The sequence below is a fragment of the Leptodactylus fuscus genome, unplaced genomic scaffold, assembly GCF_031893055.1.
Source record: "Leptodactylus fuscus isolate aLepFus1 unplaced genomic scaffold, aLepFus1.hap2 HAP2_SCAFFOLD_104, whole genome shotgun sequence".
Taxonomy (NCBI): domain Eukaryota; kingdom Metazoa; phylum Chordata; class Amphibia; order Anura; family Leptodactylidae; genus Leptodactylus; species Leptodactylus fuscus.
In genome coordinates this window covers 328,236-342,074 of record NW_027439858.1, presented here as the reverse complement: position 1 = coordinate 342,074, position 13,839 = coordinate 328,236, and positions in this window count along the sequence as shown.

The window sequence follows — 13,839 nt, the reverse complement described above, 5'->3', positions numbered from 1 at the left end:
GGGGGGATAGGAGAGGAGGAGGGGGGGAAAGGAGAGGAGGAGGGGGGATAGGAGGAGAGGAGGGGGGATAGGAGGAGAGGAGGGGGATAGGAGGAGAGGAGGGGGATAGGAGAGGAGGGGGGATAGGAGAGGAGGAGGGGGGATAGGAGAGGAGGATGGGGGGGGATAGGAGAGGAGGATGGGGGGGGATAGGAGAGGAGGGGGGGGATAGGAGAGGAGGGGGGGATAGGAGAGGAGGATGGGGGGAGGAAATCGGGAGAGGAGGATGAGGGGAGGAATCCGCGAGAGGGGACGGGGAGAGAGGAGAGGAGGATGGGGGGGAGGAAACCGGGAGAGGAGGATGGGGGGAGGAATCCATGAGAGGGGAGGGGGAGAGAGGAGAGGAGGATGGGGGTGCGGAATCCGGGAGAGGAGGATGAGGGGAGGAATCTGGGAGAGGAGGATGAGGGGAGGAATCCGGGAGAGGGGACGGGGAGAGGAAACCGGGAGAGGAGGATGAGGGGAGGAAACCGGGAGAGGAGGATGAGGGGAGGAATCCGGGAGAGGGGACGGGGAGAGAGGAGAGGAGGATGGGGGTGAGGAATCCGGGAGAGGAGGATGAGGGGAGGAATCCGGGAGAGGAGGATGAGGGGAGGAATCCGGGAGAGGGGACGGGGAGAGAGGAGAGGAGGATGGGGGTGAGGAATCCGGGAGAGGAGGATGAGGGGAGGAATCCGGGAGAGGAGGATGGGGGTGAGGAATCCGGGAGAGGAGGATGAGGGGAGGAATCCGGGAGAGGAGGATGAGGGGAGGAATCCATGAGAGGGGACGGGGAGAGAGGAGAGGAGAGGAGGATGGGGGGGAGGAAACCGGGAGAGGAGGATGAGGGGAGGAATCCATGAGAGGGGAGGGGGAGAGAGAGGAGAGGAGGATGGGGGTGAGGAATCCGGGAGAGGAGGATGAGGGGAGGAATCCATGAGAGGGGAGGGGGAGAGAGGAGAGGAGGATGGGGGTGAGGAATCCGGGAGAGGAGGATGAGGGGAGGAATCCGTGAGAGGGGACGGGGAGAGAGGAGAGGAGAGGAGGATGGGGGGGACGAAACCGGGAGAGGAGGATGAGGGGAGGAAACCAGGAGAGGAGGATGGGGGGAGGAAACAGGGAAAGGAGGAAGGGGGGAGGAAACAGGGAGAGGAGGATGGGGGGAGGAAACCGGGAGAGGAGGATGGGGGGAGGAAACCGGGAGAGGAGGATGAGGGGAGGAATCCGGGAGAGGAGGATGGGGGGAGGAATCCGGGAGAGGAGGATGGGGGAAGAGGAGAGGAGGGGGGGGGGGATAGGGGAGGAGGATGGGGGGGGATAGGAGTGGAGGATGGGGGGGGATAGGAGTGGAGGATGGGGGGGATAGGAGAGGAGGATGTGGGGGGATAGGAGAGGAGGATGGGGGGGATAGGAGAGGAGGATGGGGGATAGGAGAGGAGGATGGGGGGGATAGGAGAGGAGGATCGGGGGGGGAGGAATCCCGGAGAGGAGGATCGGGGGAGGAATCCCGGAGAGGAGGATCGGGGGAGGAATCCCGGAGAGGAGGATCGGGGGAGGAATCCCGGAGAGGAGGAGGGGGGAGAGGAGGATGGGGTTAGGAAATCGGGAGAGGAGGAGGGGGGGGATAGGAGAGGAGGGGGGGGATAGGAGAGGAGGATGGGGGGGATAGGAGAGGAGGATGGGGGGAGGAAATCGGGAGAGGAGGGGGGGGAGAGGAGGAGGGGGGGATAGAAGAGGAAGAGGGGGAATAGGAGAGGAGGAGGGGGGATAGGAGAGGAGGGGGGGGAGAGAAGGGGGGATAGGAGAGGAGGATGGGGGGAGGAATCCGGGAGAGGAGGATGAGGGGAGGAATCCGCGAGAGGGGACGGGGAGAGAGGAGAGGAGGATGGGGGGGAGGAAACCGGGAGAGGAGGATGGGGGGAGGAAACCGGGAGAGGAGGATGGGGGGAGGAATCCATGAGAGGGGAGGGGAAGAGAGGAGAGGAGGATGGGGGTGAGGAATCCGGGAGAGGAGGATGAGGGGAGGAGTCCGGGAGAGGGGACGGGGAGAGAGGAGAGGAGGATGGGGGGGAGGAAACCGGGAGAGGAGGATGGAGGGAGGAATCCGGGAGAGGAGGATGAGGGGAGGAATCCGGGAGAGGGGACGGGGAGAGGAAACCGGCAGAGGAGGATGAGGGGAGGAATCCGGGAGAGGGGACGGGGAGAGGAAACCGGCAGAGGAGGATGAGGGGAGGAGTCCGGGAGAGGGGACGGGGAGAGAGGAGAGGAGGATGGGGGGGAGGAATCCGGGAGAGGAGGATGAGGGGAGGAATCCGGGAGAGGAGGATGAGGGGAGGAATCCGGGAGAGGAGGATGAGGGGAGGAATCCGGGAGAGGAGGATGAGGGGAGGAATCCGGGAGAGGAGGATGAGGGGAGGAATCCGGGAGAGGAGACGGGGAGAGAGGAGAGGAGAGGAGGATGGGGAGGAGGAAACCGGGAGAGGAGGATGAGGGGAGGAAACCAGGAGAGGAGGATGGGGGGAGGAAACAGGGAAAGGAGGAAGGGGGGAGGAAACAGGGAAAGGAGGATGGGGGGAGGAAACAGGGAGAGGAGGATGGGGGGAGGAAACAGGGAGAGGAGGATGGGGGGAGGAAACCGGGAGAGGAGGATGGGGGGAGGAAACAGGGAGAGGAGGATGGGGGGAGGAAACAGGGAGAGGAGGATGGGGGGAGGAAACCGGGAGAGGAGGATGGGGGGAGGAATCCGGGAGAGGAGGATGGGGGGAGGAATCCGGGAGAGGAGGATGGGGGAAGAGGAGAGGAGGGGGGGGATAGGGGAGGAGGATGGGGGGGGATAGGAGAGGAGGATGGGGGGGATAGGAGAGGAGGATGGGGGGGGGATAGGAGAGGAGGATGGGGGGGATAGGAGAGGAGGATGGGGGGGGATAGGAGAGGAGGATGGGGGGGATAGGAGTGGAGGATGGGGGGGATAGGAGAGGAGGATGGGGGGGATAGGAGTGGAGGATGGGGGATAGGAGAGGAGGATGTGGGGGATAGGAGAGGAGGATGGGGGGGGAGGAATCCCGGAGAGGAGGATCGGGGGAGGAATCCCGGAGAGGAGGATCGGGGGAGGAATCCCGGAGAGGAGGGGGGAGAGGAGGATGGGGTTAGGAAATCGGGAGAGGAGGAGGGGGGGGATAGGAGAGGAGGGGGGGGATAGGAGAGGAGGGGGGGATAGGAGAGGAGGATAGGGGGGGGATAGGAGAGGAGGATGGGGGGGATAGGAGAGGAGGTTGGGGGGAGAAAATCGGGAGAGGAGGGGGGGGAGAGGAGGAGGGGGGGATAGAAGAGGAAGAGGGGGAATAGGAGAGGAGGAGGGGGGATAGGAGAGGAGAGGGGGGAGAGAAGGGGGGATAGGAGAGGAGGATGGGGGGAGGAAACCGGGAGAGGAGGATGGAGGGAGGAAACCGGGAGAGGAGGATGGGGGGAGGAAACCGGGAGAGGAGGATGGGGGGAGGAATCCTGGAGAGGAGGATGGGGGGGGGAAGAAACCGGGAGAGGGGACAGGGAGAGAGGAGAGTTGGATGGGGGGGAGGAAACCGGGAGAGGGGAGGAGAGAGGAGAGGAGGATGGGGGTGGGGAGAGAGGAGAGGAGGATGGGGGTGAGGAAACCGGGAGAGGAGGATGGGGGGAAGAATCTGGGAGAGGAGGATGGGGGGAGGAATCCATGAGAGGGGAGGGGGAGAGAGGAGAGGAGGATGGGGGGGGGAGGAAACCGGGAGAGGAGGATGGGGGGGAGGAAACCGGGAGAGGAGGATGGGGGGAGGAAACCGGGAGAGGAGGATGGGGGGGAAGAGAGGAAGAGGAGGAGGAGGGATAGGAGAAGAGGGGGGATAGGAGAAGAGGAGGGGGGATAGGAGGAGAGGAGAGGAGGGGGATAGGAGAGGAGGGGGGGATAGGAGAGAAGAAGGGGGGATAGGAGAGGAGGAGGGGGATAGGAGAGGAGGAGGAGGATAGGAGAGGAGGAGGGGGATAGGAGGAGAGGAGAGGGATAGGAGAGGAGGGGGGATAGGAGAGGAGGAGGGGGGAAAGGAGAGGAGGAGGGGGGATAGGAGGAGAGGAGGGGGGATAGGAGGAGAGGAGGGGGATAGGAGGAGAGGAGGGGGATAGGAGAGGAGGGGGGATAGGAGAGGAGGAGGGGGGATAGGAGAGGAGGATGGGGGGGGATAGGAGAGGAGGATGGGGGGGGATAGGAGAGGAGGGGGGGATAGGAGAGGAGGGGGGGATAGGAGAGGAGGATGGGGGGAGGAAATCGGGAGAGGAGGATGAGGGGAGGAATCCGCGAGAGGGGACGGGGAGAGAGGAGAGGAGGATGGGGGGGAGGAAACCGGGAGAGGAGGATGGGGGGAGGAATCCATGAGAGGGGAGGGGGAGAGAGGAGAGGAGGATGGGGGTGCGGAATCCGGGAGAGGAGGATGAGGGGAGGAATCTGGGAGAGGAGGATGAGGGGAGGAATCCGGGAGAGGGGACGGGGAGAGGAAACCGGGAGAGGAGGATGAGGGGAGGAAACCGGGAGAGGAGGATGAGGGGAGGAATCCGGGAGAGGGGACGGGGAGAGAGGAGAGGAGGATGGGGGTGAGGAATCCGGGAGAGGAGGATGAGGGGAGGAATCCGGGAGAGGAGGATGAGGGGAGGAATCCGGGAGAGGGGACGGGGAGAGAGGAGAGGAGGATGGGGGTGAGGAATCCGGGAGAGGAGGATGAGGGGAGGAATCCGGGAGAGGAGGATGGGGGTGAGGAATCCGGGAGAGGAGGATGAGGGGAGGAATCCGGGAGAGGAGGATGAGGGGAGGAATCCATGAGAGGGGACGGGGAGAGAGGAGAGGAGAGGAGGATGGGGGGGAGGAAACCGGGAGAGGAGGATGAGGGGAGGAATCCGGGAGAGGAGGATGAGGGGAGGAATCCATGAGAGGGGAGGGGGAGAGAGAGGAGAGGAGGATGGGGGTGAGGAATCCGGGAGAGGAGGATGAGGGGAGGAATCCATGAGAGGGGAGGGGGAGAGAGGAGAGGAGGATGGGGGGTGAGGAATCCGGGAGAGGAGGATGAGGGGAGGAATCCGTGAGAGGGGACGGGGAGAGAGGAGAGGAGAGGAGGATGGGGGGGACGAAACCGGGAGAGGAGGATGAGGGGAGGAAACCAGGAGAGGAGGATGGGGGGAGGAAACAGGGAAAGGAGGAAGGGGGGAGGAAACAGGGAGAGGAGGATGGGGGGAGGAAACCGGGAGAGGAGGATGGGGGGAGGAAACCGGGAGAGGAGGATGAGGGGAGGAATCCGGGAGAGGAGGATGGGGGGAGGAATCCGGGAGAGGAGGATGGGGGAAGAGGAGAGGAGGGGGGGGGATAGGGGAGGAGGATGGGGGGGGATAGGAGTGGAGGATGGGGGGGGATAGGAGTGGAGGATGGGGGGGATAGGAGAGGAGGATGTGGGGGGATAGGAGAGGAGGATGGGGGGGATAGGAGAGGAGGATGGGGGATAGGAGAGGAGGATGGGGGGGGATAGGAGAGGAGGATCGGGGGGGGAGGAATCCCGGAGAGGAGGATCGGGGGAGGAATCCCGGAGAGGAGGATCGGGGGAGGAATCCCGGAGAGGAGGATCGGGGGAGGAATCCCGGAGAGGAGGAGGGGGGAGAGGAGGATGGGGTTAGGAAATCGGGAGAGGAGGAGGGGGGGGATAGGAGAGGAGGGGGGGGGATAGGAGAGGAGGATGGGGGGGGATAGGAGAGGAGGATGGGGGGAGGAAATCGGGAGAGGAGGGGGGGGAGAGGAGGAGGGGGGGGATAGAAGAGGAAGAGGGGGAATAGGAGAGGAGGAGGGGGGATAGGAGAGGAGGGGGGGGAGAGAAGGGGGGATAGGGAGAGGAGGATGGGGGGAGGAATCCGGAGAGAGGAGGATGAGGGGAGGAATCCGCGAGAGGGGACGGGGAGAGAGGAGAGGAGGATGGGGGGGAGGAAACCGGGAGAGGAGGATGGGGGGAGGAAACCGGGAGAGGAGGATGGGGGGAGGAATCCATGAGAGGGGAGGGGAAGAGAGGAGAGGAGGATGGGGGTGAGGAATCCGGGAGAGGAGGATGAGGGGAGGAGTCCGGGAGAGGGGACGGGGAGAGAGGAGAGGAGGATGGGGGGGAGGAAACCGGGAGAGAGGAGGATGGAGGGAGGAATCCGGGGAGAGGAGGATGAGGGGAGGAATCCGGGAGAGGGGGACGGGGAGAGGAAACCGGCAGAGGAGGATGAGGGGAGGAATCCGGGAGAGGGGACGGGGAGAGGAAACCGGCAGAGGAGGATGAGGGGAGGAGTCCGGGAGAGGGGGACGGGGGAGAGAGGAGAGGAGGATGGGGGGGAGGAATCCGGGAGAGGAGGATGAGGGGAGGAATCCGGGAGAGGAGGATGAGGGGAGGAATCCGGGAGAGGAGGATGAGGGGAGGAATCCGGGAGAGGAGGATGAGGGGAGGAATCCGGGAGAGGGAGACGGGGAGAGAGGAGAGGAGGATGGGGGTGAGGATGGAGGAATCCGGGAGAGGAGACGGGGAGAGAGAGGAGAGGAGGATGGGGGTGAGGAATCCGGGAGAGGAGGATGAGGGGAGGAATCCGGGAGAGGAGGATGAGGGGAGGAATCCGGGAGAGGAGGATGAGGGGAGGAATCCATGAGAGGGGAGGGGGGAGAGAGGAGAGGAGGATGGGGGTGAGGAATCCGGGAGAGGAGGATGAGGGGAGGAATCCGGGAGAGGAGGATGAGGGGAGGAATCCATGAGAGGGGAGGGGGAGAGAGGAGAGGAGGATGGGAGTGAGGAATCCGGGAGAGGAGGATGAGGGGAGGAATCCGTGAGAGGGGACGGGGAGAGAGGAGAGGAGGATGGGGGGGAGGAAACCGGGAGAGGAGGATGAGGGGAGGAATCCGGGAGAGGGGAGGGGGAGAAAGGAGAGGAGGATGGGGGGAGGAAACCGGGAGAGGAGGATGGGGGGAGGAAACAGGGAAAGGAGGAAGGGGGGAGGAAACAGGGAGAGGAGGATGGGGGGAGGAAACCGGGAGAGGAGGATGGGGGAGGAATCCGGGAGAGGAGGATGGGGGGAGGAATCCGGGAGAGGAGGATGGGGGAAGAGGAGAGGAGGGGGGGGGATAGGGGAGGAGGATGGGGGGGGGATAGGAGAGGAGGATGGGGGGGATAGGAAAGGAGGATGGGGGGGGATAGGAGAGGAGGATGGGGGGGATAGGAAAGGAGGATGGGGGGGATAGGAGAGGAGGATGGAGGGGATAGGAGAGGAGGATGGGGGGGGGATAGGAGAGGAGGATGGGGGGGGATAGGAGAGGAGGATGTGGGGGGATAGGAGAGGAGGATGGGGGGGGATAGGAGAGGAGGATGGGGGGGGGAGTAAACCGGGAGAGGAGGATGGGGGGGAGGAATCCCGGAGAGGAGAATCGGGGGAGGAATCCGGAGAGGAGGAGGGGGGAGAGGAGGATGGGGTTAGGAAATCGGGGAGAGGAGGAGGGGGGGGATAGGAGAGGAGGGGGGGATAGGAGAGGAGGATAGGGGGGGATAGGAGAGGAGGATGGGGGGATAGGAGAGGAGGTTGGGGGGAGGAAATCGGGAGAGGAGGGGGGGGAGAGGAGGAGGGGGGGATAGAAGAGGAAGAGGGGGAATAGGAGAGGAGGAGGGGGGGATAGGAGAGGAGGGGGGGAGAGGAGGGGGGATAGGAGAGGAGGATGGGGGGAGGAAACCGGGAGAGGAGGATGAGGGGAGGAATCCATGAGAGGGGAGGGGGAGAGAGGAGAGGAGGATGGGGGGGAGGAAACCAGGAGAGGAGGATGAGGGGAGGAATCCGGGAGAGGGGAGGGGAAGAGAGGAGAGGCGGATGGGAGGGGGGGAAACCGGGAGAGGAGGATGAGGGGAGGAATCCGGGAGAGGAGGATGAGGGGAGGAATCCGGGAGAGGGGAGGGGGAGAGAGGAGAGGAGGATGGGGGGGAGGAAACAGGAGAGGAGGATGAGGGGAGGAATCCGGGAGAGGGGAGGGAAGAGAGTGGAGGGGGAAAGAGGAGAGGAGGATGTGGGTGAGGAATCCGGGAGAGGGGAGGGGGAGAGAGGAGAGGAGGATGGGGGTGAGGAATCCGGGAGAGGAGGATGAGGGGAGGAATCCGTGAGAGGGGACGGGGAGAGAGGAGAGGAGGATGGGGGGGGGAAACCGGGAGAGGAGGATGAGGGGAGGAATCCGGGAGAGGAAGATGGGGGGAGGAAACAGGGAAAGGAGGATGGGGGGAGGAATCCGGGAGAGGAGGATGGGGGGAGGAATCTGGGAGAGGAGGATGGGGGAAGAGGAGAGGAGGGGGGGGGGATAGGGGAGGAGGATGGGGGGAGGAATCCCGGAGTGGAGGATCAGGGGAGGAATCCCAGAGAGGAGGAGGGGGGAGAGGAGAGGAGGGGGGGATAGGAGAGGAGATGGGGGGGGGGATAGGAGAGGAGGATGGGGGGGATAGGAGAGGAGGATGGGGGGATAGGAGAGGAGGATGGGGGGGGATAGGAGAGGAGGATGGGGGGATAGGGAGGAGGAGGGATAGGAGAGGAGGATGGGGGGAGGAATCCCGGAGAGGAGGATCGGGGGAGGAATCCCGGAGAGGAGGATCGGGGGAGGAATCCCGGAGAGGAGGATCGGGGGAGGAATCCCGGAGAGGAGGATCGGGGGAGGAATCCCGGAGAGGAGGATCGGGGGAGGAATCCCGGAGAGGAGGATCGGGGGAGGAATCCCGGAGAGGAGGATCGGGGGAGGAATCCCGGAGAGAAGGAGGGGGGAAGAGAAGGATGGGGTTAGGAAATCGGGAGAGGAGGAGGGGGGGATAGTAGAGGAGGGGGGATAGGAGAGGAGGATAGGGGGGGGGATAGGAGAGGAGTATGGGGGGGATAGGAGAGGAGGATGGTGGGGATAGGAGAGGAGGGGGGGGGAGGAGGAGGGGGGGATAGGAGAGGAGGAGGGGGGATAGGAGAGGAGGATGAGGGGAGGAAACCGGGAGAGGAGGATGAGGGGAGGAATCCATGAGAGGGGAGGGGGAGAGAGGAGAGGAGGATGGGGGGGAGGAAACCGGGAGAGGAGGATGGGGGAGGAATCCGGGAGAGGGGAGGGGGAGAGAGGAGAGGAGGATGGGGGGGAGGAAACCGGGAGAGGAGGATGGGGGGAGGAAACAGGGAGAGGAGGATGGGGGGAGGAAACAGGTATAGGAGGATGGGGGGAGGAAACAGGGAGAGGAGGATGGGGGAAGAGGAGAGGAGGGGGGGGGAGAGAGGAGAGGAGGGGGGATAGGAGGATGGGGGGGAGGAAACCAGGAGAGGAGGATCAGGGGAGGAATCCCGGAGAGGAGGAGGGGGGAGGAGAGGAGGAGGGGGGATAGGAGAGGAGGGGGGGAGAGGAGAGGAGGGGGGGAGAGGAGAGGAGGGGGGGAGAGGAGAGGAGGGGGGGAGAGGAGAGGAGGATGGGGGGAGGAAACCGGGAGAGGGGAGGGGAAGAGAGGAGAGGAGGATGGGGGGGGGAGGAAACCGGGAGAAGAGGATGAGGGGAGGAAACCGGGAGAGGAGGATGGGGGGAGGAATCCGGGAGAGGAGGATGGGGGGAGGAATCCGGGAGAGGATGATGGGGGGAGGAATCCGGGAGAGGAGGATGGGGGAGAATCCGGGAGAGGAGGATGGGGGGAGGAATCCGGGAGAGGATGATGGGGGGAGGAATCCGGGAGAGGATGATGGGGGAAGAGGAGAGGAGGGGGGGGATAGGAGAGGAGGATGGGGGGGGATAGGAGAGGAGTGGTGGGTAGGAGAGGAGGATGGGGGAAGGAAATCAGGAGAGGAGGAGGGGGGAGGAGAGGAGGAGGGGGGATAGGAGAGGAGGGGGGGAGAGGAGGGGGGATAGGAGAGGAGGATGATGTGGGGAGGAAACCGGGAGAGGGGAGGGGAAGAGAGGAGAGGAGGATGGGGGGGAGGGGAAGAGAGGGGAGGGGAAGAGAGAGGAGGGGGAAAGAGGAGAGTAGGATGGGGGGAAGGAAAGCGGGAGAGGAGGATGAGGGGAGGAATCCGGGAGAGGGGAGGGGGAGAGAGGAGAGGAGGATGGGGGTGAGGAATCCGGGAGAGGGGACGGGGAGAGAGGAGAGGAGGATGGGGGGGGAGGAAACCGGGAGAGGAGGATGAGGGGAGGAATCCGGGAGAGGAGGATAATAAAGCAGATGTTGAGGAGTGTAGTGACAGACGGGATGTGGGTCATACATAGGGATAAGGGAAGGTGCCTAATAGTTTTGCTTTGTAGGTGGGGGGGGGGGGGGTGAGTACAATCTGATGTGAGAACAGTCCATACACAGGTGATGAGACCTCCGGCCTCTATTATTTCTCTTACTTGTATAGCACCTACATACTCCACAGCGCTGGACACACATTGTCCCTTTAGAGTCGCCATCAGTTTGTCTTTAGAGTGTGGGAGGAAACCCAAAAAGTATGAGGAGAACATACAAATCCATACAGATGTTGTCCATGACCAAATTGTAACTCAGGACCACATCTCCACTGAGCCTCCACCGTGGTAACCACCAAGTCACCATATGGTAAGCACTGAGCCTCCACCGTGGTAACCACCAAGTCACCGTATGGTAAGCACTGAGCCTCCATTGTGCTAACCACTGAGTCACCGTATGGTAAGCACTGAGCCTCCACTGTGCTAACCACTGAGTCACCGTATGGTAAGCACTGAGCCTCCACTGTGCTAACCACTGAGTCACCGTATGGTAAGCACTGAGCCTCCACTGTGCTAACCACTGAGTCACCGTATGGTAAGCACTGAGCCTCCACTGTGCTAACCACTGAGTCACCGTATGGTAAGCACTGAGCCTCCACTGTGCTAACCACTGAGTCACCGTATGGTAAGCACTGAGCCTCAACTGTGCTAACCACTGAGTCACCGTATGGTAAGCATTGAGCCACCACCATGGTATCCACCAAGTCACCATATGGTAAGCACTGAGCCACCACCATGATAACCACCAAGTCACCATATGGTAAGCACTGAGCCTCCACCGTGCTACTACATTTTGAGAGGATGATGATGGAGATACACAGAGAGGATGATGGAGATACACAGAGAGGATGATGGAGATACACAGAGAGGATGATGGAGATACACAGAGAGGATGATGATGGAGATACACAGAGAGGATGATGGAGATACACAGAGAGGATGATGATGGAGATACACAGAGAGGATGATGATGGAGATACACAGAGAGGGTGATGGAGATACACAGAGAGGATGATGGAGATACACAGAGAGGATGATGGAGATACACAGAGAGGGTGATGATGGAGATACACAGAGAGGATGATGATGGAGATACACAGAGAGGATGATGATGGAGATACACAGAGAGGATGATGATGGAGATACACAGAGAGGATGATGGAGATACACAGAGAGGATGATGGAGATACACAGAGAGGATGATGGAGATACACAGAGAGGATGATGATGGAGATACACAGAGAGGATGATGGAGATACACAGAGAGGATGATGATGGAGATACACAGAGAGGATGATGGAGATACACAGAGAGGATGATGATGGAGATACACAGAGAGGATGATGATGGAGATACACAGAGAGGGTGATGGAGATACACAGAGAGGATGATGGAGATACACAGAGAGGGTGATGGAGATACACAGAGAGGATGATGGAGATACACAGAGAGGATGATGGAGATACACAGAGAGGATGATGATGGAGATACACAGAGAGGGTGATGGAGATACACAGAGAGGATGATGGAGATACACAGAGAGGGTGATGATGGAGATACACAGAGAGGATGATGATGGAGATACACAGAGAGGATGATGATGGAGATACACAGAGAGGATGATGGAGATACACAGAGAGGATGATGGAGATACACAGAGAGGATGATGGAGATACACAGAGAGGGTGATGATGGAGATACACAGAGAGGATGCTGGAGATACACAGAGAGGATGATGATGGAGATAAACAGAGAGGGTGATGATAGAGATACACAGAGAGGATGATGGAGATACACAGAGAGGATGATGATGGAGATAAACAGAGAGGGTGATGATGGAGATACACAGAGAGGATGATGGAGATACACAGAGAGGATGATGATGGAGATAAACAGAGAGGGTGATGATGGAGATACACAGAGAGGATGATGGAGATACACAGAGAGGATGATGATGGAGATAAACAGAGAGGGTGATGATGGAGATACACAGAGAGGATGATGGAGATACACAGAGAGGATGATGGAGATACACAGAGAGGATGATGGAGATACACAGAGAGGATGATGGAGATACACAGAGAGGGTGATGGAGATACACAGAGAGGATGATGATGGAGATACACAGAGAGGATGATGGAGATACACAGAGAGGATGATGGAGATACACAGAGAGGATGATGGAGATACACAGAGAGGATGATGGAGATACACAGAGAGGATGATGATGGAGATACACAGAGAGGATGATGATGGAGATACACAGAGAGGATGATGATGGAGATACACAGAGAGGATGATGGAGATACACAGAGAGGATGACGGAGATACACAGAGAGGATGATGATGGAGATACACAGAGAGGATGATGATGGAGATACACAGAGAGGATGATGATGGAGATACACAGAGAGGATGATGGAGATACACAGAGAGGATGATGATGGAGATACACAGAGAGGATGATGATGGAGATACACAGAGAGGATGATGGAGATACACAGAGAGGATGATGGAGATACACAGAGAGGATGATGGAGATACACAGAGAGGATGATGATGGAGATAAACAGAGGGGGTGATGATGGAGATACACAGAGAGGATGATGGAGATACACAGAGAGGATGATGATGGAGATACACAGAGAGGATGATGATGGAGATACACAGAGAGGATGATGGAGATACACAGAGAGGATGATGATGGAGATAAACAGAGAGGATGATGATGGAGATACACAGAGAGGATGATGGAGATACACAGAGAGGATGATGATGGAGATACACAGAGAGGATGATGGAGATACACAGAGAGGATGATGGAGATACACAGAGAGGATGATGGAGATACACAGAGAGGATGATGATGGAGATACACAGAGAGGGTGATGATGGAGATACACAGAGAGGATGATGATGGAGATACACAGAGAGGATGATGATGGAGATACACAGAGAGGATGATGATGGAGATACACAGAGAGGATGATGGAGATACACAGAGAGGATGATGATGGAGATAAACAGAGAGGGTGATGATGGAGATACACAGAGAGGATGATGGAGATACACAGAGAGGATGATGATGGAGATAAACAGAGAGGGTGATGATGGAGATACACAGAGAGGATGATGGAGATACACAGAGAGGGTGATGATGGAGATACACAGAGAGGATGATGGAGATACACAGAGAGGATGATGGAGATACACAGAGAGGATGATGATGGAGATACACAGAGAGGATGATGGAGATACACAGAGAGGATGATGATGGAGATACACAGAGAGGATGATGATGGAGATACACAGAGAGGATGATGGGGATACACAGAGAGGATGATGGAGATACACAGAGAGGATGATGGAGATACACAGAGAGGATGATGGAGATACACAGAGAGGATGATGATGGAGATACACAGAGAGGGTGATGGAGATACACAGAGAGGATGATGATGGAGATACACAGAGAGGATGATGGAGATACACAGAGAGGATGATGATGGAGATACACAGAGAGGATG